Source organism: Apium graveolens, chromosome 4 (assembly GCF_009905375.1).
Source record: "Apium graveolens cultivar Ventura chromosome 4, ASM990537v1, whole genome shotgun sequence".
Taxonomy (NCBI): domain Eukaryota; kingdom Viridiplantae; phylum Streptophyta; class Magnoliopsida; order Apiales; family Apiaceae; genus Apium; species Apium graveolens.
This window is the reverse complement of record NC_133650.1, coordinates 95,364,370-95,374,859: the sequence shown is the minus strand read 5'-3', so window position 1 is coordinate 95,374,859 and position 10,490 is coordinate 95,364,370. Positions and strand designations below refer to the sequence as shown.

General features: G+C 39.5%; 1 non-coding gene across 1 annotated transcript; it reads left to right on the top strand.

Annotated features, from left to right (window-relative positions):
* Nucleotides 1-6,255: 6,255 nt before the first annotated feature.
* On the top strand, nt 6,256-6,362 carry LOC141721980 (small nucleolar RNA R71). The gene has a single exon (XR_012575019.1). It is a non-coding gene; the product is annotated as a small nucleolar RNA R71 (small nucleolar RNA).
* Nucleotides 6,363-10,490: the final 4,128 nt, after the last annotated feature.

Genomic DNA, 10,490 nt, shown 5'->3' with positions numbered 1-10,490 from the left:
AACTGTCTTCGTTATAGGGAAGAATTAAGTAAGAAACTTCTGAGCACGATCCTCCCAAGTAGTAATTGAACCAGCTGGTAGAGAGTGTAACCAGCTCTTAGTCTTGTCCCTCAGAGAGAATGGGAAAAGTCTCAGCTTCACAGCATCTTTTGAAATATTGTTGAACTTGAAGATGTCACAGATCTCGATGAAATCCCTAATATGCATATTAGGATCTACCGTTGGAGAACCCCCAAACTGGATCGAATTCTGTACCATCTGAATCATGCCATGCTTGCTTTCAAAGGTATTAGCTGCGATTGCTGGCCTTACAATGCTAGATTGAATGTCATTGATCTTGGGTTGTGAAAAATCCATCAACGCTTTTGTTGGTGCTGCTGGATCTCCCATTGTAATGAGTACCTGAAACACAAACAAGTAAACCGTAAAAGTAAAAGAATCTGAGTCAGTGAACTTTAGCGGCCACTGATGTCAAGCACATAAACTAAAATTTAACACCGAGTACCCGACAGCGGCGCCAAAAACTTGGTAGGGCGAAAACAAGTGCTAAAATTACACGCAAGTATACGCGTTTGCAAGTAGTATAAGATATAAATCAGATTCGTACCCACAAAGACTCTTTTCAGTTAAATTAAGATTATGCACCTATGCAACAATGGCATGGCTATCGCTCAATGCTAAGACAATAATAAGTTGAGATGTTTATAACTAAGATCAAACTAACATGCAATTAACTAAGAATAAAAGTGATTGAATTAACTATATGAGACAAACATGGGATTCTAACTTCACGGCACCAAGCTTCAAGAGAAGCCTCGTGTACTCCTCTTCAGCCACAGGAGTAGAAAACCTTGGCCTCAGACCACCCACATATGAAGAATCGATGGTGCTGTTGCTAACTTGCGTTCTTTGCTTCTTCGATGCCATTAGGATTGAATAAGAGAGAATAAAAGTTAAGTGTTTGAGAGAGATTTGTGTTTGAGAATTTGTGATGTGGTGGAAAATTTTGTGTATAAGTGTATGCATTTATATGTGGAGAAGTGAGAATTCGATAAGGAATATAAGTGGGAATTAATTATGGGAATCGTGGAAATAATGGGTTTGATTTGGAGAGGGAATTATGGGATGTGGAAGAGTAAAAATCAGGTTAGAATTGATTTTTGAGTAAAAATCCCGATTTTCTCTTCATTCTTCTGTTTTTATTTTTTTTCCGAACAGGGACCCGACGCGGGCGCGCGCTTGGACAGCGCGGGCGCGCGCTTGGACAGCGCGGGCGCGCTCATTCTCTAGAAAACCGGCACGGGCGCACACTTGGACAGCGCATGCGCGCTTACCTTCTGGGAAAACAGCGCGGCCGCACGCTGGATCAGCACAGGCGCGCTTGGTCACTGGAGTTGGCCCTGAATTTTTTTCTTTTTTTATGTTTTTCTCCTTCCTTCTCGCTTCCTCTACCTACTAATGTACAACAAACTTGGGTTGCCTCCCAAGAAGCACTTCTTTTACTTCGCTAGCTCGACGTAGAACCTTGAGCTCAAATGGACAATAGAACGGCACTAACCACCTCGCGGTTTACCGTGTCACCATAATAATGCTTCAACCTTTGACCGTTTACCTTGAATTCTTGGCCCGGATCATTCTCAAAAATTTCCACCGCTCCATGTGGAAACACAGTTTTGATTATGAAGGGCCCTGACCACCTTGACTTCAACTTTCCAGGAAAAAGACGGAGACGAGAGTTGAACAAAAGAACTTGTTGCCCCGACACAAATGATTTGAGCACTAGACCCTGATCGTGCCACCTCTTGACTTTCTCCTTATACATCTTATTGTTCTCCTAAGCTTGAAGTCGAAACTCGTCGAGTTCATTCAATTAAAGCATCCTCTTCTTTTCAGCCGCATCTAAGTCAAGATTCAATTTCTTTAAAGCCCAATAAGCCTTATGCTCGAGCTCCACAAGAAAATGACACCCCTTACCATATACCAACTGAAACGGTAACATTCCCAATGGAGTCTTATATGCTGTTCTATAAGCCCAAACTGCTTCATCAAGCTTCAAAGACCAATCTTTCCTCGATGGACACACCACTTTCTCTTAAATGTGCTTAATCTCTCTGTTAGACACCTCAGCTTGACCATTTGTCTGAGGATGATAAGCCGTGGCAATGCGATGATTCACATTATACCTTCTTATCATAGCAGTGAACTTGCGATTGCAAAAGTGCGACCCCTCATCACTGATTATGACTCTTGGAGTTCCAAACCTTGTGAATATCTGCTTGTGAAGAAAATTAAGCACCCCTTTCGCATCGTTCGTTGGCAACGCCTTAACTTCAACCCATTTCGACACGTAATCAACCGCCAACAAGATATACTAATTGTTACAAGATGAGACAAATGGCCCCATGAAGTCAATTCCCCAAACATCGAAGACCTCAACCTCTAGAAGCACATTAAGAGGCATCTCATCCCTTTTGGGCATATTACCCACACGTTGACATCGATCGTATTTCAAAACGAATTGTTGAGCATCTTTAAACAAGTTTGGCCAAAAGAAACCTGCTTGAAGAACACGAGCTGCCATCTTCTCTCCACCATAATGTCCTCCATAAGCCGTTGAGTGGCAATCTCGCAAGATCCCCTCTGTTTCGCTGTAAGAAATACATCACCTGATGATTTGGTCAGCTCCTTGTCAAAAAAGAAACGGCTCATCCCACATATACCACTTCAGTTCATGTAGAAACTTCTTCCTTTGAGCATAAGATAAGTCGGGAGGCATGATATTACTCACAAGGTAGTTCACAATTTCTGCAAACCACGGTTCTTCTTCTTGCACTCCAAACAGCTGCTCGTCGGGAAAAAACTCATTTATCAATGTCCTATCCAATGAAGTAGCATTAGAATTCTCTAAACATGAGAGATGATCAACGACTTGATTTTCAGTTCCTTTTCTGTCCTTGATCTCTAGCTCAAATTCTTGAAGCAAAAGAACCCATCTAATCAATCTAGGCTTCGATTCCTTCTTTGAGACGAGATATCGAATTGCAGCGTGATCAGTGAAAACTGTCACCTTAGTCCCAAGTAGATAAGATCAAAATTTCTCAAAACCATAGATAATAGCCAAAAGTTCTTTCTCCATAGTAGTATAATTTAGTTGAGCATCATTTAGGGTCTTATTAGTATAGTAGACCACATGAAATATGTTGTTCTTCCTCTGCCCAAGAACTGCTCCAACTGCATAGTCACTTGCATCGCACATCATCTCAAAAGGTTCATTCCAATCAGGTGCAGTTATGACCGGTGCCGTGATTAAACTTTTTTTCAAAGTCTCAAAAGCTGCAAGGCACTCGTCATCAAACTTGAAATGAACATCTTTCTCTAGCAAACTGCACAATGGCTTTGAAATTTTAGAGAAGTCTTTGATGAAATGCCTATGGAACCCCGCATAACCAAGAAAACTGTGAATTCCCTGAACAGAAATAGGTGGAGGAAGATTCTCAATGACCCCCACCTTGGCTTTGTCCACCTCAAGACCCTTACTAAAAACCTTGTGCCCGAGAATAATGCCCTGTCGTACCATAAAGTGACATTTCTCCCAATTGAGAACCAGGTTGGTCTCAACACACCTCTTGAGAACGTTTCCAAGATTTTGCAAGCATTCATCAAAAGAATCGCCAAATACAGAGAAGTCGTCCATGAATACCTCCACATTCTGGCCAATCATATTAGATAAGATGGCCATCATACATCTCTGAAATGTGGCTGGTGCACCACACAGACCAAAAGAAACTCTTCTGAAGGCAAAAGTATCAAATGGATAAGTGAAGGTAGTCTTTTCCTGATCTTCTGGAGCGATACAAATCTGATTGTAACTCGAATAGCCGTCCAGCAGACAGTAGTACTCATGACCAGCCAATCTGTCAAGTATCTGGTCAATGAAGGGCAAAGGGAAGTGATCCTTCCTAGTGGCTTTATTCAGCTTCTTATAGTCCATGCAAACTCTCCACCCCGTGACTGTTCGTGTAGGAATAAGCTCATTCTTCTCATTTGCTATCACAGTAATTCCACCTTTCTTTGGCACACATTGAACCGGGCTTACCCATGAACTGTCAGAAATAGGATAGATGATCCCTGCATCTAGCCACTTAAGAATTTCCTTAATCACTACTTCCTTCATGATTGGATTAAGTCGTCTTTGCTGCTCGACCGTAGGCTTGCTACCTTCCTCTAGAAGAATTTTATGCATACAGTAAGAAGGGTTGATTCCCTTGATATCTACTATAGTCCAACCAATTGCCGATTTGAACTCTCTCATAATCCTCAGAAGTTTTTCCTCATCACTACCTGAAAGGCCAAATGCAATAATAACAGGCAAAGTAGATGCATCACCTAAAAACGCATACCTCAAATGCTCAGGTAAAGGCTTAAGCTCAAGAGTGGGAGCTTCCTCAATAGATGGCTTGAGGCGTTTAGGAGTTTTGTTCAATTCTTCCATTCCAAGAGATTCAAAAGGCATATCAATCTTCCTCTTCGAAGGAGAAGCATTCAAATATTGAATTGCTCTTCATCTTCGTCATCTTCACTATCTGAATTTCCCAATTAGGCTTTTTCTAAAGCATCGGACCTTAGCAATTGATCAAGTTCTGAAGTAACCACAAAATCAACCAATTCCACCTTTAAGCACTCCTAATTTTTTGTAGGAAATTTCATAGCATTGAACACATTAAAAGTTACATCCTGATCCAGCACTCGCATTGTGAGCTTACCCTTCTACACATCTATCAAGGTTCGGCCAGTCGCCAAGAAAGGTCTTCCCAAGATTATGGGAATCTTCTTATCCTCCTCGAAATTAAGAATTATTAAATCAGCAGGGAAGATGAGTTTATCAACCTTGACCAATACATCCTCCACAATACCTCGCGGATATGTAATAGAACGGTCGGCCAACTGCAAGGTCATATAAGTCGGTTTTGGATCAGGTAAGTCCAATTGCTTGAAGGTTGACAAGGGCATTAGATTAATGCTAGCTCCCAAGTCACATAAGCATATGTCAAAAGACACTTTTCCAATAGTATACGGAATAGTGAAGCTTCCTGGATCTTTAAGCTTCGGAGGCAACTTCTGTTGCAGCACAGCACTGCATTACTCCGTAAGAGCGACTGTCTCCAAATCATCTAGCTTCACTTTCCGAGAGAGAATACCTTTCATAAATTTTGCATAACTAGGAATCTGCTCAAGATCCTCAGCGAAAGGTATGTTGATATGAAGTTTCTTGAACACCTCAAGAAACTTCTTAAATTGATTATCCAACTTTTTCTTCTGCATCCGCTTAGGAAAAGGCGGTGGAGGATAGATCTGTTTCCCCCATGTATTACCCTCATGAGGAGTGTGCTCAATAGTAGTCTTCCTTGGTTCCACTTCTACTTTCTACTGCTCTACTTATTTCTTAGCCCCAACTTCTCCAGTCAACGCTTGAGTTTATTTGGAATTCACAACCTTTTCAGACCTCAAAGTGATTGCCTTTACCTGCTCCTTAGCTTCCCTCTTTCCTGGCACTTCAGTGTCACTAGGTAGTGTACCAGGCTGATAATTTAGCAAGGTATTGGAAATTTGCCCAATTTGATTTTCCCAGGTCTTGATAGAAACGGCTTGACTTTTGCACATAAGCTTCAACTCCTCTAATTCAGATTTTTCATTAGCTTGCTGCAGCTGGAGTTGTTGTCTTGGTGCATATTGTGGTTGTTAAAAACCAGGGGGTTGTACTGCTTAGCTGGATACTGCTGATAAGGCCGTTGAACCGCATTCTGAGCGTTGCTCTAATTGAAATTAGGATGATTGCGGATGTTGGGATGATAAGTGGCTGGTAGAGGTTGCTGTGAACGCTGAAAGTTGCTCACGAACTGAGCTGATTCACTAGAAATTGTGCACTGATCAGTCTCATGGGCACTAGAACAAAGCTCACAGATGCTAGTGATTTGATTTACTCCATAATTAGCCAAAGTGTCCACCTTCATCGTCAAAGCCTTAAGTTGGGCAGCTATAGCAGTTGTTGCATCCAACTCCAGAATTCCTTCTACCTTTCCCTGAGTCAGTCTCTGGGAAGGATTCTGGTACTCATTAGCAGCCATCAGTTTAATAAGTTCATAAGCTTCATCTTATCTTTTAGCCCACAAGGCTCCTCCTGATGCTGCATCAAGCATGGGTCTAGAAGTAGCACCCAATCCATTATAAAAATAGTTAATAATCATCCAATCAGGCATGCCATGGTGTGGGCACTTCCTTAGCATCTCCCTATATCGATCCCAAGCCTCACTTAAAGATTTTCCAGTTTGCTGAGCAAACTGAGTAAGAGTATTCCTGATTGCAGCAGTTTTTGCCATAGGGAAGAATTTAGTGAGAAACTTTTGAGCAAGATCTTCCCAAGTGGTGATAGACCCTACTGGTAGAGAATGTAACCATCACTTAGCTTTGTCCCTCAGAGAGAACGGGATGAGTCGCAGCTTGATAGTATCTTCAGTCACATCATTGAGCTTGAAAGTGTCGTAGATCTCGATGAAATCCCTGATGTGCATGTTGGGGTCTTCAGTAGGAGAACCCCCAAACGGAACTGAGTTCTGTATCATCTGAATCGTGCTTGACTTGATCTCAAAAGTGTTAGCCTGATGGCTGTCCTGATGATGCTTGACTGAATGTCATTAATCTTAGGCTGAGAATAGTCCATCAAAGCCTTAGGGTTTTCTGCTTGATCACCCATCTCTACTAAAGCTAGTTCATCGACTTTCTCTTCTTCTTCTACCTTCTTTTCTTCCTCAAAAACTTCCCTTCGAACTACCACAAGTTCTTCCTCAGCTTTATCCAGAGTTCTCTTATGAGTACGCGAACGCGTATGCATACACCCTCGCTAGAGTACCTGAAATAAGACAGGGAAACAAATAAGTAATAATGTCCGAGTCAATAAACTTTAACGACCACTGATGGAAAGCACATAAATTATAAATTAACACTGCAGTCCCCGACAACGGTGCCAAAAACTTGTTAGTCGCTAAACACGCGCTAATAATAAACGCAAGTATACGAGTTCGCAAGTAGTATATAATATTTTCTAGTTCGTTCTCATAGAGATTGGCTTTGGTTAACTATTTAATTTATGCACTTAAGCAACAATGTATAGTTATTATTCAATTCTAAGATGATAATAAATTGAGGTTGTTTATAACTAAGAATTAAACTAACAATTATAACTAAGAGAACAAGATTGGTTGAATTAATATACATGACAAACATGGGATTCTAACTTCATTAAATACTTCATTCAATAGCCTTATTGTTCTTAACCTTAGCATGCAATGGTGATGACACTAATCAGACAACACGAAACTGATAAACGCCAACTTTCATTGCACGAGTACCATGTTGGATATATTTGAGATGTCATGTCTAATATGTTTCATGTTTAGTTTTCAGATCTTAACTAACAGGAAATATCAGTACTTACTGGAATCATGACTTATTGGAAGTCAGGACTTAAGGATATCAGAACTTAGATTATCAGAAGATAATATCATAAGATGGATATCATAACTTAAGTACTGGAGGATGAACAGTTAAGGAAGAAAGCTGATTCACAGGAAAAAAGATCGAGACTAATACAAGAAGAAGATATGCATGGAAAGAGTTAGAGGACTAGAAGAATTATATAAGATATCTGGTTGATATATTTTAGGAGACAGAATTATATTCCATATCAACTAGAAGTTATCTTGTAACTGTGTGTCTATATAAACACAGACATAGGTTTACTCTATAAGAGTTACGATCATCGAGAAGATCATATACTGTAACCTAGCAGCTCTCGTGATATTTGTTCATCACTGAGAGAGAACAGTTCCATTGTAACAAAGTTTGTTATATCGAATACATCTGTGTTCTGTTACTTGTGCTTTAAATCGATTTGATTGTATTCTACACTGTATTCAACCCCCTTCTACAGTGTTGTGTGACCTAACAAATGGTATCAGAGCCTATCTGTTAATACACATACAGTAAAGATCCAAAATAATCATGTCTGAAGAAGCAGAAAATCCAATCAAGCCCGCTAAAACTGAAAAAACTCCAAAAACTCAAACCCATAGTCGATATGAGACTATCAGGGTTCCCATACTGAGACCGTCTGAGTATCCCATATGGAAAGTGAAGATGGCTATGTTTTTGGAAGCTACAGATCCAGAATACCTTGACAGAATTAATGAAGGACCGCATAAGCCAACCAAGCTCTCTGTTGTAGTTGCAGATCATCCAGCAAAGACCATACCAAAGGAGAAAAGTCAATACACAGCTGAAGATATCTCATCTATTACCAAGGATGCAAAGGTAAGGCATTTGTTGCATAGTGCCATTGATAATGCCATGTCAAATAGGGTAATTCAATGCAAGACTGCAAAGGAGATATGGGATGCTTTGGAGACAAGGTGTCAGGGAACTGATGCAATCAAGAAAAATAGGAGGACTATACTCACTCAAGAGTACGAGCACTTTGGCTCAAAAAGTGATGAGTTATTAACTGACTTATATGACAGGTTTGTCAAACTCTTGAATGATCTGTCACTGATGGACAAGGAATATGACATTGAAGATTCAAATCTAAAATTCCTTTTAGCTCTTCCTGAAAGTTGGGATTTGAAATCTACTATTATAAAAGATAACTATGCTCTTGATGAAACTACTCTTGATTAAATTTATAGAATGCTCAAGACTTATGAACTTGAGATGGATCAAAGAAGCAAGAGACATGAGAGAAAGTCAAGATCAGTTGCTCTTAATGCTGAGAAGGAATCCACCAAAGTGGTTGTCTCAAAGAAAGGAAAAGGAAAGGCTTTCATCATAAAGTTTGATTCAGAATCATCAAGTTCCGATGATGATGATTTAGAAACTGAAAGTCTACTTGAAGTAGATGCTGATGAAGAGATGATGAAGCTGTGTGCTCTTATGGTGAAGGGTATCACAAAGATAGCCTACAGGAAATTCAGAAGAGGAAAGAAGTTTTCCAGGAAAGGAAGAAGTTGATAGGATGGGTTTCAGAAAATCTGAAGACAAAGGAGGAAAGTCTGACAGAGGAGATTACTCAAATGTGAAATGCTACAACTGTGGTGAGAAAGGCCACATATCTCCTGACTGCAAGAAAGTAAAGAGTGACAAAGGCAAGACACTTGTCACAAAGAAGAAAAGTTGGACATACGCCTCAGATTCTGAAGATGAGGAGAACTATGCCTTGATGGCAAATGCTGATAGCAGTTCTGATGCTGCTGAGTTAAAGCTACCTCAAACAACTTATGCCTTTCATACTGATGATATTACTGAGTTGAGATTATATCTTAAAACCATGTTTATTTGCTATAGAGATCAAACTTTAACATGTGAAAGATTAACTTCTGAAAATCTTGCTTTTGAAAAGAGGAATAATTATTTAGAAAAAGAGTTAGTTATGTTCCATCAAACTCAAAAGGATAGAGATGATGCTTTTTATGTGAGAGATGAAGTGCTAAAAATGAATAAATCTCTAAAAACTGAGTTAGAAAAGGAGAGAGAGATTATCAGGACTTGGACTAACTCTGGCAGAGCAACTCAGGATATACTAAGTAGTAGAAACTGGAAAGAGGGCTTAGGTTATGGAGATGAGAAAAGTGAAAAAGGAATTGAACAAGTTAAGCTAATTATTGTTAAACAGACTACTAAGACAAATGTAAATCCTGTTAAATTTGTAACTGAAACTGTAAAGTCTGATTTTGAAAAGATGAAAGATGTTGAGACAGAAGTGATAGCAGAGTCAACTTCTGACAAATTAAACAGGATAAACCAACTGAAGTTAACATAGGCTTAATGACTAAGAAATAACTTAAACATAAGCTGAAAGAGATTACCAGTGTAAACAAGGTAAAGGAAGCTAGGAAAAATAGGAATGGAAAGGAAGGTGTGAATAAAAACAACAATTATATGCCTGTTCCTAATGCTCTTAGAAAGAAATGCTATAGTTGTGGAAACTCTAACAATCTGGCTTCTTTTTGCAGGAAGAATAAGAATATAAACTCCTTACCTTCTAAGTCAGGAGTTAAGAGTCAGTCTGTTAGGTTTAAGCCACAAAATCCTTTTTTTATTGTGGTAGTGTGTGTCATTCCATTTATACTTGTAAGGAATATCATAGTTTGTACTATGATTATTATCAGATAAAACCTTCATTGAAGAAAGTTACTTTAATTCCTTCTAGTGTAAAGTATGATGCAAAGTCTGATACTGTTAATAGTGATAATAAAATTGTTAGCAAAAACTTTGATGTTAAATCCGCTGTAAATGTTAACAAACTTAAAAAGGCCAAGGATCCAAGCAAGTCTGGGTCCTTAAAACTTACCTTTAGTGGTCTTTGTGATTGCAGGGCAACAGGAAGAACATCCTAGTTCTAGACAGTGGATGTTCAGGACATATGACTGGAAATAAAGCCC